Source organism: Equus caballus, chromosome 1, assembly GCF_041296265.1.
Source record: "Equus caballus isolate H_3958 breed thoroughbred chromosome 1, TB-T2T, whole genome shotgun sequence".
Lineage (NCBI taxonomy): Eukaryota > Metazoa > Chordata > Mammalia > Perissodactyla > Equidae > Equus > Equus caballus.
In genome coordinates this window covers 161,367,059-161,383,298 of record NC_091684.1, presented here as the reverse complement: position 1 = coordinate 161,383,298, position 16,240 = coordinate 161,367,059, and the positions used below count along the sequence as shown (strand labels likewise).

At 54.8% G+C, this 16,240-nt stretch overlaps 1 protein-coding gene across 3 annotated transcripts in view; it reads left to right on the top strand.

Annotated features, from left to right (window-relative positions):
• Nucleotides 1-9,030: 9,030 nt before the first annotated feature.
• PAK6 (p21 (RAC1) activated kinase 6) overlaps nucleotides 9,031-16,240 on the top strand; it is a 36,517-nt gene continuing 29,307 nt past the window's right edge. The window contains exons 1-2 of one of the 3 annotated variants that reach the window (XM_005603152.4): nucleotides 9,031-9,170; nucleotides 10,006-10,087. The gene's annotated coding sequence lies outside the window, so the exon portion shown is untranslated. Of the gene's footprint in view, nucleotides 9,171-9,301; nucleotides 9,413-9,742; nucleotides 9,864-10,005; nucleotides 10,088-16,240 lie in introns of those variants that run through there. The other 2 variants (XM_070272001.1, XM_070272000.1) reach the window with 2 other exon arrangements.

The following is a 16,240-nucleotide window of genomic DNA, read 5'->3' as shown; positions in this document are numbered from 1 at the left end:
CCCAGGGAAAATCTCGGGGCTCAGGTGGGCAGAAGTATGAGTGAGGCAGAGTAGACAAAAGTTAGCTAGCATTGCTAGGAGAGACCTTCCAGATCAACTGTACCCCATCACTGAACAGATTAGGAAGCCGCTTGCTCAGGACTCCCCCAAACAGTCACATCCAGTATCCTAGCATGTGGCCCAGTGGTCAAGGTTCCATGGCATAGGCCACCGGGGAGCCTCCGAGCTGCCACCTGTGCCATTCCCTGCTGCTCTAGGTTATTAGCTGCCTTGGCCAGATACGTGTACATGCCTTCCCTCTCTAACTCAAGTGAGCTCCATGGGACAAGATCTGTGTCTTTATACCCTGGTTATAGCTTGTGAGTATTGCTCGCATTATAGGGAGTCAACTTCACAAGCCCAGAACCCCCTCAGTATTGAGGGGGCTCCCTGCCTCTGGCTGCAAACGAAACACTAGCATGATGGTTAGAAATGCTGCCTCTAGGGCCAGAAGGAGGAGGATAAGCTGAGTGCCTACTTTATAGAATATCGAGAACTAAAGTAGTACAGATACTTGTAGATGCTTGTATTGATTTAGTTCTAATGGTCCGAAGTTCTCTGGAAACCTCTCAAGTAGACTGGGATCCCAGCTACTTGATTGGAGCCTTACTGTCTTTTGAACTAATTTACAGTACAGAGTATAACTAAACCTGTAATGTAGTAACGGTAAGTGAAAGAAACGTGGTGTTCTGTAGTCTAAAGAGATGGGGAAATTAGTTGTTTCTATTGGGAGTGACCTTCATTATTTGTACTTAAAGAAGACAGTCTCAAGATCAGCCAAGTACCAGGCTATCAGGAGGGTCCATCAGGTGCCCAGTCTTCAGTCCGTAGGCCACTTCAGTCCAAAGAGTCTCCTGACACAGCTCCCTGCTGCTCTGTGCCACGTCCAGAGCTCGGGACTCTGGTCCTGTTGGCTCTGATGTAGGAGGCAGGGTCTTGCTGCCATGCTGGTGGGAAGCAGGAGGCAGACCCTCCCGTCTAGCCATCTACACTCCTCCTCTCCTGCCCGACCAGAGGAAGGCTCTCTGGCTTAGGGAGCAGGGCCTTCATACCCTGTTTAAGGCCAAGACATTTGGTCTCTCGCTGAGACTTCCTGCTGGAGCTTCAGCTTTCAGAACTATTTCTGTCTTATGCTCTGCTGCATCCCCCTCCTGAGCCAGTGGATAAAAATTGACCACTTAACAGGAAAAAGAAAAGGGGGAACATAGGAAACCCTAAAAACTCGATTCAGGAACTGGAAAACCTGGGCTCAAACCCCAGGTCTGCTCCTTACCAGCCGCTTGATCAGGGAGGTCCACCTGCCGTCCATAAACTAGTGCTGATGGCTCCTCCCTCAAAGGGCTGTTGTGAGAACTAAAAACACAATCTGGCTGCTGAACATGAAAGTTCCTGGTTCGCAGCAAGCAGCAGATTCTCCCCAGCCGCCAGGCCAGAGCCGCAAGCGGGAGGCAGTCGAGCGGCCATAATCCATTGCGGAATCTAAGCCGCGATTGAGATGCCCGACATTCTTATTCACTCGGGCCTCCAGCTGCAACCTGTTGACTCCTGTTTTACTCTTTGTTGGAACTTGTTCATTTACTCCCTCCAGGGCCACAAATAATCTCTTGGAATGTGTCAAAGATCAGCCAATAAATATTTATTAAGCTCTACTGGGGCTCCACATTAACAACAGGTACCAAGACGGATGTAAAGAAATGTAAGGCATGCTTACTCCCTTAGGGGAGTTTATAATTGAGAGAAACAGGATATTACAGGTTAACAGCCAAGAGAATATAAAGAGAAATAAGTGAAAGGATATCTCAAGGTAAGCCATGACCAAGAGCCAAAGGAGTGGAGCAGATGTGTTAGGACACTCAGAGGAGATGAGGGCCAACGTGAGTTGGGGTGTCCCGGAAGCCATCCTGGCCTGGCAGGGGTTGGAACTGATTTGTATTAGGTAGTTTTCAGCTGCAAAACTCAGAAAACCCCAAATATCGTAAGGGGTAAGAATATCTGTTATCTCACATAACAGCAAGCCCACAGCTCAGCAATTCATGGAGGACCCAAGTCATTTCCACCTTTCTATTCTGCCGTCCTCAGCATGTTGGCCTTTGTCCTCAGACTGGTCCCCTTATGAACCCAATGGACTACCACAGTGACAAGCTCAACAACTTGGAGCAGCACAAGAAAACTTTTCCCAAAAACCCTCCCAGCAAACTTCCCCACACGCTTGGGCCCAAGCCAGTCCCTGGCAAGAGGAAGGGAATTACCAAGATTGGATCAGACTAATCAAGATTCACCCCAGAGCTGGCGCGGGGCGGGGGGTGTGGGGGTTCCTTTCCCTGAACTCGCAGGGAGGAGAGTGTATGTCCAAATACATTGGGTTTCTTCCAGCAAAGAAGGGACATGGGATGGATCTCAGAGAGACAGCCTATAGTGTCTGACACTGGGTAGTGTAGGGAAGAAAAACGAAGGATTTGGTAGCAGAATAGCATGCTGGACTCTGAAACAGATTGCCTGGATTCGAACACTTGCCCTGTCTCTTAGTGACTTGAGCCAGTAAGTTAACTCCAGGAGGCCTTAGTTTCCTTGTCTCTGAAATGGAATAATAATAGTTCCGACCTGGATTGTAAATTCCACGAGAACAGGGGCCTTGTCTCCTTCACTGAGTCATCCCCAGCACCCAGCACAGAGCTTCATACCTAGCAAGTACTCAATAAATAATTTTTGAATGGATTCATTAATTGGGTTGTTGTGAGGGTGAAATAAGTTCATGTATGGCAAGAGCTTAGCATAGCACACAGCCTATAATATGTGCTCAAGAAAATTAGGTTTTAGCCACAGCCACTGCAGAGACATTGCGACCCCTCCCTCCATGTGTCCTTTTCCTGCTTTGTATCACCTGTGCTGCCTGATTTATCATCAGCCCTCATTCATTGCAGAAGCTGAGGTGTGTCACAAAGGCTCTGCTCCTGATGGCTGGGGGCTGGGATGGCAAAGGCCCGTTACATCCTCTGCTGGAAAGAGGACACACTTGTGAGTCCAGGACTTGGGACCCTGTGGTTTGTAACGCTGCTCTGACCAGTCGCTGAGCCAGCCCTCACATTGCTGCTAAGTCCTCAGGGTCAGTCCCCTGAAGCACCCCCTGGGACCAGCCTGACTCACTTCTAAGGCCACGTGGCCAGAGCGGAGAGGGGCGCCCGTTTCTCTCTGACAAAAGGCTTTTCTTTTCCGCTGTCTCTAGTGAAGTCCCGGCCAGTTTCTGCCAGTCCCTCCTCTTCCCTGCTCTGGGAGGGATGGGCCAGCCCTCCCATAGAGGCCGCTCCCAGGAAAGGCTCGTCCAGAGGAAGTGCCGCTGCCGGGCTTGCTGCCAGCCACTGAACTTCTGAGGACAGAGTGCGGACTCCCTCCTGAAGTCTAAAGGCCCTGTCCTTGCTGTCCCACAGAGATGAAAGCCAGCCAGAGGCAGGCACATCCCTGCCAGCAGCACTCACAGCCCGGTCAAAGCAGGCGTGGCCAGACCTCAACTGAGTGGCCCTCTTCAGGCGTCTGTGCAGTGTCACCAGAAAGAGTCAAGCCAAAGCTCCCCCAGGGAGTTCCTGCCTCAGCCACCGGGTGTTACAGTGACAGCCAGGGCTCTGGACTCACATCCTGGCTTTGCCAATTCCTAGCTGATTCGGGGCAGGTAATTCAAACGCTATGAGCCTCAGACTCCTCATCTGTACAAAGTGGGATAATAATACCTACCACTTGGCGTTTTGAGGATTCGATGAACTAACAGGTGGAAAGATCCCAGCCGTACTATGCCTGGCACACAGCAAATACTTGACAAAAATGTTTTCTTCTGCTGCCACTTCCATCTCACAAACCACGTATTTTCACAATTCCACACACCTGGTCTTGGAAAAAGAATTCCATTCCCTGTTCACTTACTTGAAAAATCCTGTTTCACCTGAGGGGAAACTTCTGGAGGTCAAGCAGAGTCCATAGCCAGGCTTACTTCTAATCCTGACGAGATTCTGGTCTGTCCCCTCCCTCATGTCCCCCATAGCATTGTGGCGGACTGGGCAAGAAGGGAAGACCGTACGAACTGGTGCCCACTTTCTGCCCTCTCAGGCCGTCTGCTGACAGATGTCTTCTCTGGCTCCGTCTCCCCACTGGCCGTGCCCCGGTCACGCTCTTCTTGCTTCCCCCGGTTGCCCATGAGGCAGGGGCACTGAGGGGATGGGGACATGGGGGATGCTAAACCACCTTCTCAGGGAACAATCTCTATCTTCCCTTAGACTGCAATATGGTCCCTTCACCTCCTCCCCAGTCCTGCCCATCAGCATCCAGGCAGGTCCAGCAGCCCAGACCGGGCCAGGTCATTGGAAGGCCTCCTCGTTCCCCCTTCACTGTTAGGCAGAGGGTCAGCATTGGGCCTTCTGATCAAGGCCAGACTGGCAGTGGCCAGGCAGCAAAGCTATTGGTCAGCAGAACAGTAACTCCTCCCGGACTTTTCCAATTCGCTTTTGTTGGAGAAATTCCCTATTCTGCAGCCCAGTGGGCCCTCCCGCTCCATGGAGCCTGGGGGAGAGAATCCCACCAGTCACGCTCTCTCGGCCCCCTGCCAGCCGCCCTCCGCACCACAGTGCCCTCACTGCCTTGGGCTCCACGCCCCGCCCCACCTCACAGGAGGGAAAGAGGGAGGCTCCCGCCCTGGCAACCCCCCCGCCCCCCCCCCCGTGTCATGCAGGAAGCCATTTGAGAAAATCTCTTAAGGGGGGGCCCCCTGCCTCTGCCTGGCTCTCCTGGAGGCCCAGGGCTGAGGGGCATCTCTAATAATAGCCGCCCTGGAGTACAGGACGCAGGCCTCCAGGGACCACACCTGCTCACGAATCCAAGCTCTTCCTTTCCAGAGCCCACCCTGGCTTGGGACAGTAGGGTAAAGGCGGGCAGAGTCTGTTCCCCCCCTCCCCGGCCCTGTGGTGAGAGGTGCGGACGTGTGCAGGCAGGTGGAGACAGGCCCCACAGCCGTCAGAAAGGCCCGCATAGAGCAGTCGCTGTGCACACAGCACAAGGGCGGGGTGCGTGGGGAAGAATCTAAAGATCTAGAAAAACTGGGCAGTAAAAGAGAATTTTCCCCACATGCTAGAACCCTAGACTTTGTTTCTGAAACTTTGTATCCTTTGGGAAAGCCTGGGAAGCATTCGTTTACGAAAATTGAGACTTCATTGTCACATGGCCTTTCTAAACTCGTCCCCAAATGATTTTTTTAAAACCACGCAGCGGGACATTGTTGATGTAAGCAGTCATTCCAGCTGAATCTGACTCCCCAAAATGGCGCAGATGAGGCAAGCTGCTTTTTTTTTCTTTTTTTAAGGAAGATTGGCCCTGAGCTAACATCAGTGCCCATCTTCGTCTATTTTATATGTGGGACACTACCACAGAACAGCTTGATAAGCGGTGCATAGGTCCACGCCCAGGAACCAGGCCAGCGAACCCCAGGCCACCAAAGCGGAGCATGCAAATTTAACCACTATGCCCCTGGGCTGGCCTGGCAAGCTGCTTTTGAGGCTACAAGTATATCTCCATTTTCAAAAACAAAAGGGAGTAGAACAAAAGACTTTATTAAGAAATTGTAAGGACACCGCTTGGCTGATTCTCATTGTTGCAACTCCTTGGGAGCCAGGATTCAAAGGCAGAAATGCCCATGGTGACAGCACCCCTGCTGCCTTTGACTGGATTACAGATACGTCACACTCAGGGCTTGAGCGAGAATGGACCCCAGTGGGCAGCAAAGAGAACACGGGCTGTGAGGAAGGAAAGCTGAGTTCCAGTCCGGACTCTGCCTCTGATTTCCTCTGTGGCTTTGCCGAGTCACTTAACCTCTCAGGGCCGCAGTGTTCTCACCTGTAGAAGGAGGGCTGGGGCTGCTGATTCTAGAATGCCTTTCAGCTGCGTGATTCACTGATCTCCCCCCCCCCCATACTCCAAGTAAGCATAGCCAGAACACAGAACCTCTTCAGATGCTCCTTCATTCATTCATTCAACAAAGTTTGCACGCGCATCTGCTGTGTGCCAAGCACCGAGCTGGGTTTCCTGGCCTGGAGAGTTCCCAGCCTACAGGGATTAGCAGAGAGGTGACTCCGCTGGGATAAAGAGCATAGGGCACACCACGGCCCAGGAACACAGGCATCTGCCTGCCTGCCCCCCTGCAACAGGTGGCCAAGCTTTGCAGAGTTGCTTCCAATGGCTGGCAGATCCCCTCTTTCTACAGTCTGTGAAAGAAATGGATGCAAGTTTGCAGACACTCTCACCAAATCAAGAAGTCACGCAACACAATAGCTATAGAAGATCGAGTCTCCGTTTGGGCAGGCCATCAGTTTTCAGAAGTCCATGAAGACAAGAAGAATAAAAGAACCACAGTTACTTGATTATCACGCTCAGGAATTAAAAATAATTTGAAAAAATGGCAAAGATGTTGTGGTGACCATTGGCTGGGTTTTGGCTTCCAGCACCCTTTCCTTTAGTAACGGCACCCTAATCTTCTTCCCCACATCGAGTGTGATAGCAGAAGCATTGTGCCCAGGCTACTCTCCCCTCCGCCAAAGCCAGAGGCGGGCACATGACCTGACCCCACCAGCCAGACTCTCTCTGCTCTTGGACTAGGGGTGGAGGTGCACTAGGTGGGAGCACCAGCTACAGGAAGTGTGGAGACCGCAGAATCAGTCCTGATGCCCAGAGACCTCTGTCCTGGACTCGATTCTCCAGACTTCTCATCAGTGCTAGCAGTTAGTTACCTGATGGCTGTCAAAAAATTCTTGGGGCCAGCCCGGTGGCGCAGCAGTTAAGTTCACATGTTCTGCTTCTCGGCGGCCCGGGGTTCGCCGGTTCGGATCCTGGGTGTGGACATGGCACTGCTTGGCAAGCCATGCTGTGGCAGGCGTCCCACGTATAAAGTAGAGGAAGATGGGCACGAATGTGAGCTCAGGGCCAGTCTTCCACAGCAAAAAGAGGAGAATTGGCGGCAGATGTTAGCTCAGGGCTAATCTTCCTCAAAAAAAAAAAATTCCTTTCCTGCTCAAGATGGAGGAAGGGTGGGTTCTGTGGCTGGTGGTTAGACAACTTGCCAAATTAAAGTTTTTATAATTAATGCCATGTGGTCCAGCACTGTGCAGTTCAATCAAAACATCCTGTGTGCAGCTTGAGACCTCTGCCCAAGAGGTGACACAGGACATGGTTCTGGAAAATTAACCTGCCACTGGTTGGTGAGTGGATAAGAATGAGCAACAAGCAACACAGTCATGAAAGCTGGGAAGAAAATGAATGTTTACTGAGCTCTCAGGATGAGTGGCCCCCGTGCCAGGAGCTTTGCTGATTTAATTCCCAAAATCCCCATTTTAGGGATGAAGAAACTGAGTTCCATAGGTTAAATGATACGCCAACGGTCACTTGGCAGATGAACAGCAGAGCTGGGACGAGAACCCAGGACTGTGAAAACCCAGAGCCTGGGCTTTGAACCAAACACCACATTGCTTCACTATGAAAGAAAATTTACGTAAGAGTTTTCAAAAATAATATGAGCAGCTTAGTGCCACCTTGGACGTCAGGGGCTGGAGGTGGGAGAGTCAAGGAGAATGGCAAGTTTCCATCTGGCCGTCAGCAGCAGGAGGCACTGGGAGCGAGAGCTGCCCGGTCAGGGCGGCACCTGCAGTGGGGCAGCCAGACATGGGCTCCAGGTTGAGCATTTCCAGGTTGATGGTCAAAGCCATGGAGAGGATGGTGTTTCAACGGGAGGGGGGTGAGTGTGGGGAGAGAGGAGCAGCAGGCTAAGACTGGGGCTTGGGCATCCCCACTGTTTGACACTGGGAGAAGAAAAGAAGCCTGGGAAGGAGACACGGAGGTTCGGAGAGTGAGAGGGGCTTGTGGGAGGCCAGGCTCCACCGGGTGCACTCAGGGGAGCAGGCGGGTGGGTGTAAGGAGGAGCTCAAGCTACCTACATGCCCTTGCACCTGTTTCTGCCCAGGAGCCGTGAAACAAAGGCGTCTGGTTGAGTGGCTGGCTTCTTGTCCCTTCCAACCCAGGAAGCCAGTGCCCACCCTGCCCAGCACCCCCTGTGTGCCGCTCTCCCACCTTTCACAGCAAAACCAGCCGAGACCCCAAAAAGAGGAGCTCAGATCAGCTGTGGTCAGGGCCGGCCAGGTCTGCATCCCGCAGTTCTGCGGGGGTGGGGAGCCTGGGAGAGTGGCTTCCAGGGGGCTGGGGGAGGCTTCCAGTGAGCCCAGCAGGCAGCCCTTCTCCGCCTTCCCCCTCAGTAAAGGAAGGCAGGGAAGAACGTGTTTTTATAAATAGCTCCAGCCCCAGCTGATTTGTAAATTCAGTGGGTTTTTTGTGTCAATGACATCACCCTCCTCCCCATGGCAACCCCCGACGATATCAAAATTGCCAAGCAACGTTGGAGCAGCTCGGCGCCCCAGTCGAGCAGGTCGCCGCCCGAGGATTTAATGGAGAAATCCCAGAGTGAGCCGAGGGGCGCGGTGGAGGAGGGGCGTGCGGCGGCCGAGCCTGTAGCCCGCCGGTGCCGCCTGCCCGGCAGTCCTGGGCCCGCTGGGGCTCTGTGGCCACGCTGCCTTTGACAGCCCCGCTGTTGACAGCGGGTGGGGGAGGGCACCGCTCCCTGCCTGCCTGATGTGCCAGGAGCTGGGAGCAGCCATCCAGGTGACTAAGCCGGCCCACTGGCACTGAGTCACCCGCTGGTCCGGAGGTTTCTTCCTTCCCTTTTGCATCTGATTATTTTGGGAGCTGGAAACTTGGAGCTGCACCTGAGTCCCGCCCCTTCTAGCTCTCGCCTCCCTACCGTGAGCTCTGAGGAAGATGAGACCTGCCAGGAGTCTGCCGCCACCCCCAAAGGATGTGGAAGACGCTGTGGGGGCCCGAAGTGCCTGGGGAAAGATGCCAGCCAGCAAAGTGCAATAGCAGACATGGTGGTCAGGCTGCCATGTCCTCTGGAGGTGCCGGGAGAGAAGGGGAGTCTGGTCCACGCTGACTGGAGCCCTCCCGGGCTGGCTTTGAACTCACCTCCCACGGGATATTTCCGTAAATGAGTGGCTTCTAGGGTCAGAGTGGCATTTGGAGAGTGAGGCCAGATTGGCTTAGGCTGGCCTGGGCAGGTAGGTGGCTCTGCACTGGGTGTGTCACCGTGTGTGTGTGTGTGTGTGTGTGTGTGTGTGTGACAGAGAGAGAGAGAGAGAGAGAGAGAGAGAGTGTCATTCCCCTGCTGAGGACAGCAGGGGCCCCGGAAGAAGCTGGAGGGGGGGATTTGGCCGCAGTTCATCCTAATTGATGCTGGGCCCACCCAGGCCTTGAGATGGGTGCTGTGGAAAAGGAACACCAAGCACCTGGCCTGAGCAGGGTGAGGAGCAACTCCAGGTCAGACAGGCCCAGGCCCTCTCTGAGTCCACAGGACAGAGAGAGGGCAGGATGCCAAGGCGGGGAGTGGTCCAGAGGGGCTGGCCAAGGATGGAAGCCACCCCCCCACAGGAGGCTGTCCCCTCTTCTGACAGCCCTGGGCACTAAGGAAACAGCTTCCTGCCAAAGAATTCTGTCACTCTCCCATGCAGCGCCAGTCAGCACCCATGGTGTCCTCCACTGAGCTCACAGAGGTGCGTTCCCCGAGAAGGCTGCTGGCCAGGGCACGGCTTCCCCATACTGGGGACGCAGCCACGGGCCACCGATCAGCCCGGCGCTCAGGCCAGACACTCAAGCTCCTGGCCTCCGCAGGGCATGCTCTGGTGTGTGTCAGGCAGAGAGGGGCGTGGGCCCCCCGCCTCCCCCACACAGCTGGCAGCCTCACGGGCACACCGGTGAGTAAGCTGCCAGAGGGAGGAGGCTGTGTGCCCACAGAGGCAGGGCGACACCAACCAGGAACCTTCGGGAGAAGCGGCGAGGAGAGAAACGCACTAAGGTTTTCTTTTTTTCTTCCTTTTTTTCCTTTTCTGCCTGAAGGGAGTACCACTTTCTGGGCTAGAGACAAGCCCCGGCCTGCAGTGGGAAGCTCGGGGCCCAGCCGCCTGGAGAAGCAGCCCAGGTAAGGTCCCCGCTGCCACCACGGGCCCAGGCTTCCCAGCGGGGGACGGGGGAAGGTGCCGAGGTGTTCAGGCCGCCCACCGTCTGGGAGGGGTGGCAGCTGTGGGTCCTGTGCTAAGGAGCCCCACGCCCTGCCTGGCCTGCCACTCCCTTTCCAGATCGATTTTGAAACAGCCTAGTCCAAGCTGGCCTCGGGCTTCCTGGCCAGAGGGAGAAATGCAGGTTTCTACTGTTCCTGCCTTTACCTCCCCCTCCTGTGGACCAAGCCAGTGCCACTAGGATGCCCCTCCAGGAGGACCCTCTCACTGCCACCTCTGGGACACTCCCCTCATGTGTTCATCCCACAGATATTTATGGAGCATGTGCTGGGTCCCGGGCTCCGCGTCACACCCTTCTGCTGAAGTTGACCCGGCACAGAGGCTGTCTCTGAGACTCTGTGGCAGGCCAGGTTCAAGGGGCTCCCTGGCTGAGCAGCATCCCTCCTCCCAGGCCTCAGGCTCCCCACCTCTGCTGTAAGGTTAATGGCCAGGTCAGCTTCAGAGGGGTCAGGCCTAGTGAGCTCGGGTTCGTAAAGTGTTGGGGCCCCACCGAGAAGCAAGGCTAATACAGCATAATTTGTTCTTTCCCTGGCATTATACACCAAGGTCGGAGGGTCCTGCTTGGGGTCTTTCCCTCAGCTGGTTCTGGTGGGAACCAGGTTCCAGGAGCAGAGGCTGAGCTCTAGGCTGCCTGGCCCCCCGGCCTGACGGGCCTGGGACTTGACTCCAAGGAAGTTCATACAGCTGGGAATAAGGCCTTTGGGCCAAGCAAGGGTCCCCTCTGCAGCTCAGGAGAGGCAAACCTGGGAGCCCTGGTGACAAGGGTGCCTTGTCAGGCAGGGGTTGACACCAGGACCAAGGCTTCTGGAAGCGCCTGATTTAGCTGGAAAGCTCTGTGTACCTGAGAGTGGCCACAAGGTGGAAGTGTGGGGGCTGCATGGACATTCCAGTCCCCCAAGGACAGACCAATTCTTTGTGAGCTGAGCCCTCTGGGATGTGCCAGGCACAGGGAAGGTGCAGGCAGGTCTGGGGTCTTCAGCACAGACAGGCCCACTCTATGCGCAACTCCCAAGGATAACCAAGAATACCCCCTGTCCTGGAGGAGAACGTGGGACCACAGTCAGGATGAACCCATAAGTGTCTTCCACTCAGTTAATCCCCACCCTTGGCCCCAGGATGAGGAAAATGACCCAGCTGTGGGAGTATTTCCTGCCTCCTTGCAAAAGGTGATTCCAAGGCTGAGGGGCCCCCGTGTGTGCAGAGCTGAGCAACGGCTGGGGCCCAGCTGGGGGCGGAATGGCAGAGGGTCTAGTGCACCAGGCAAACAGCAGGGCAGCAGGGTGGCAGCTGGCTGGGCCAGGAGGGAGCAGAGGGTAGAGGCCAGGGCGTAGCGGGCAGAAGAGGAAAGGGCTGCCTGGGGTTTTAACAGGGCTCAGGGAGGGCTGGCTTTCTTCTGTCTGCCCACCTCTGTGGGAGGGCAGGTTAGGGAGGAGGCGGAGATGCTGAGAGACTACGTTCCTTACCCAAACAGCCCCAGAGACATCTCTAGCCCACTGTGTCCTGGGTGCAGAAGGCAGGAAGGACTCAAGCCTTGAGTCCTTCAGGAAGCTGGCCTGGGCCTGAAGCAGAGCCCGTCCTGTAGGATGCCCTCCACGCCATGAGTGGGAAGGCCCAGGATCCAGGAGCAGTTCCTGAGACCGGGGCAGTAGGAAGGGTGCTAGCAACCCTCACAAACCCACGTTCTGCAGCCTGCCCCTCTGAGGGCTTCGAGAAGAGAGTTCGTTTCTGGAACTTGCCTTGGTGGAAAGAAGTGGGCTAGCCAACAGGTTGGAAGAGAGCGTGGAAAATGGACGCTTTGGAGGCAGAAAGAGCTCTCCACTTTCTGAGGCTGAGCTGGGCCTCCTCGCCAGGGTGAGCAGGCTGACTGGTCCTGGGAAGCTGCCCCCTCCTGAGCTCAGCCCTAGGGCCCACGATGGGTTTAGGTGAGAAGTGTGAGGTGTGAGATACAGTGGAGCTTGTCTTTCCTTAGCAAGATGGGGGCTCCAGGCAGCACTTGGGGACGGCAATTGACTCACTCGCTTACAGGTGGGGAGCAGCCGTTGCCTGACTTCTCAGTGCAAAACGCTGGTGGCAGGAACAGGGGCTGATAAATGAACAGGACAGAGCCCTTGCCTTCAGGGAGCTTACAGCCCTTCAAAGGAGGAGTGGAAAGGAAAGCTGAGCCTGGGGCCAACCCCTAGCTGAGCTGTAGAGCCGTGATCAGCCACAGATTGGCTTCCTCCTTTGCCTGCTCTGGGCCCCAGACTCATTGCTGAGGATGTCTGCCGTGACCCATCCAGTCCAGATAATTCATAAATTTAGACCAATACTGGCAGATGGTTCTTAACATAGAACTGAATAAAGACGGACAGAAAAAGATTAGAAGAGAATGAAGAACAAGGGAAGAAGCAGCTTCTGCAGTTACGGGCAGAAGACGAGTGCTCAAGGAGATGCACGAGTGCAGGAAGAGGCAGGATGGTGGAAGGTTAGCGTGCGGAGTCAGCCGACTGAATGTCAGGCCCAGCACTGCCTCCTCCTGCCTGGGTGACCTTGGAAAAGTTACTTCATCTCTCTAGGTCTCAATTTCCTCTCCAATCCAACAGAGATAATTATAGTAGCTATGAAATAGATGTTGAGAGGATTAAATAAGGCCATATGTGAATACGCTTAGCAGCATGGCTGGCACATAAGTGCTCAGGAAAAGATAACCATCATTGGGATGATTATCAGTGTTAGAGGAACAAAGTGCCAGGAGGGAGAGACCACACTTCAGGGGAATCAGAAAAGGCTTCATGGAGGAGGTGGCTTTGGAAGAACCCTGGCCTGAAGAAAAGCTAAAGTTCTCAGAATGCCAACAGATCCATGCTCAATAATGCTGGGAAGAGACACAACATCAGATCCAATTTTTCCCAAATAGCAAATTGTTTGTCCAATGAGGACAAACCTCTAAGGAATGACTTGAGCCTAGTAAGAGTTTCCTTCTCCTTCTAGAGTCCAGAGAATGAGATCTTGAGGACTTGAAGTGAGCTGTATATAGTGAAAGAATCAAGAGTTCTGGTCTGGGCCTGGTCCCACTCCTCTTTGGGCCTGGAATCTTGTCACATGGTGGCCCTGATTCCGTGAGAAACTCTGTACTAATGAGCCCCATCTGAAGCACAAACTTGAAGGTGCTGTGTGCAGAGGATCCAGACTGGAGACCACAGCTCCTCGACCACTCTGGCAGGTGACAGAAAGTCCCAGGAACCATAAAGTTCAGTCTCAGAGATTTTTGCTTTTCCTACCAAAGGGTTATCTGTTCTGTGAATTTAGAAAAGGCAATCCCAGGAACCTGGGATTGCCTTTACACCCAGAACATGGCAGACTTTCATACGCTGGGAGGAATTAGCGTGCAAAAATGAGTTCCCTTATAACTACATGGGGCCATGTGAGCCCCAGCAAAGGGACACCCATGCTGGCCAGCATCTTCTGTAAAACCTCATTATGACACATCAGGCAGAATGGAGACCCAAGTCTTTAAGGAGGACCAATGACGACCTTTTTGGACACCTGTGGGCTCTCTGTAGCAACTCCCCCCCCCCCCCCCCAGAAGTGCTGCCTCGCTTAGCAAATGCCGGCATCTTCCTGCTTGCCTCTGGTTTGCCCAAGCCTCACAGCGCTCAGGCCCTTGGGCCTCTAGCTAAGGGGGCAGAGGTGGGGCTGTGTTCTCTTGCACACCCAGGCTGCCCAAGACCTGGAGAGGGGGCCTCTGGGTGCTGAGAGAAGCAGGTCCGGAAAGCTCAGGTCAGCAGGTACTCTGTTCAGGTCCCTGAGCCCAGTGCAATGGGAACCCAGCCTGCTCACCCCAGGGCAAATAGCAACGAGGCAGTCACCTTGCTCAAGGCCCCCTGCTGCCTGCCTGCCTTCCTCCTGAAGGCTGGGCAGGGTTAAAACCAGGAGGACTGGTTCTCTGTTTCGCTTCCTAGCCTGGAGCCTCCAGCCTCCATTTTCTTTCTTTCACCTTCAAATGAGGCTCCCTGTGGAATTGGGCAAGAAGACATAGAGGGTGGAGGGAGCCAGGGGACCAGCTATGCCACAGCCTCCGTGCGCATCCAGAGCACTGTCCTGGGTCAGTGGGGAGGAACACAGAGGCGGAAAGGGCTGCCCCCGAAAGGAGCCAGCCTCCTTGGATGGCTGCAGCACATTCAAGCCGAAGGGAGGCCCTAAGAATGTTTAATCCAGGCCCCGAAATTTTATAGAAGGAAATGGAGGCCCAGAGAAGGAAGTGGGTCCTGAAATCACACAGCTAAGTGGTGGCAGAGCGTTTCAGGCAGGGTTTCAGACAGGTCCCTTCGCTCCGCGTGCCTCCTGCCCTAACATGGGCCTGGGCCCACTCCCCACCCCCACTGCATCTTGCTGGACATGGAGCCCAGCTCAGCCCAAGCTGTTTCATCAGGCACCCCAAGGAGAGGCTTTGCCCACTACACCCAAGCCACTCGCTGATAAAGAGATCCCGCTACTTAGTAAATGGATCGACTCAAGTTCTTCTTGTCCCAGGAGGCATTTTACATCTTAACCATGAGGCTGGCAATGACTTAAGCCCAAGATGGGGGTAATGATGAGAGATTCTGGGGCGGAGGCTGGGGAGGCCCACAGGAGCCCCTTAACCTCAGGAGGTCTTTCTCCGGTATACACTATGACCCAGACAGGAATTTAAATGTCCAACGGCCACCATCAGAGGTCAGATCCCAGAAGCAGGAGGCCTGTCACCTACCATGTGTCATTCTGTTACCAGGCCCAGCTGGACAAGAAGACTCTAGTATTCCACTATGTGGGTCTGGGATCGGTAAAGGTGGAGAAAGGTGAAGGTGTCGGACCCTGGGGAGGACTGGAGCCAGGCCCAGGGGCAAGAATGGAGGGCTAGGAGCGAGTGAGCGTGCAGGGCTCCTGTGGAGGAGAGGACGGTCTGCCTGCACACAGTCCATCGTCCCAGCAAGGGCTGTCATGCCAGTCGCCGGTGAGGATGTGGCCACGCACACCAGGACCCTGCTATGTCAGTGTTCACTCGAAGATGCCACAGGCCACCACCCCTGGAAGGAAAGACCCTGAGAACGGGATGGGGGTAGCTGCCTGGGCCCCTCCAGGATCCTCTAAGCGTAGCACAGCCCAGCCAAGTGGCAGTTAGACAGGTCACACCCTCTAACACTGACCCAGGGCAGACGCGGAAGGCAGAGTTCCATGAGCTCAATAGCCAGATGATGGGTCCTCCTAGGAGCCACACAGCCCAGAGCCTGGGAACTTGGTGCATTTGGAGCTGAGGTCTTCTACCTAGAGGGCTGTGGACAGGGCTTGGGCAGCCAACATCGTGCTTCCTCAGACTCTTTCCTTTTTTGAGCTCTGGCCTGGGCCCTCACCTGGTCACAAGCCTTCCCCTCCCGCACTCACCTTTCCTTCCTGAAAGTCAGGCCCTGGACTTCAGGGAGCGGGTGCTAGTCACAGCCCTGACCCAGGCTCAGAGTGGGGGCGCCACTGGAGGCTCAGAAGAGAGAGGAAAGGACAATGTAGGATTTCCATTCAAGGAGGCTTCCAGCTGTTAGTTCTGCCAGCAAAAATGCCAGCCAGAGCGCTAAACTGCCAGCAACAGACATTTGGATGGAACCTTGGAGCCCATTAAGAGCAGGGGCTGCAAATGATCGTAGTGAGAAGATATTAAATGAATTCGTCATGTCTCTCAAATGAGTGTCCTTAGCATGGAGGTGGCTCTTTGTGTTCCCAGCCCTCCCCAGGGCAGCTCATACCCCTGTGCCTGGGATGGATGCCACTGCCTGCCCTGCCTCCGCTTCAGCCCCTTGAGGTGGGTGGACAGTGGCCCCTGCATCTGAGTGGCACGTCCAGGTCACCAGGCCACTTTAGGACTGGCAAGCTCAGTCCCTAATGTCGGTTTGTGTTTGAGGAGGACAGGCCTGTGTATTCCCGGTGGCATAGGAAGCCTAGTACGGATACAGAACTTGAGAAAAAGGCAGACAGAGAGAGGCTGGAGGTTTTTGGGTGTGGTAGTTTCCCTCTGCTGAGGTTCAGGGTGGCAGAAGGATGCATCTGTC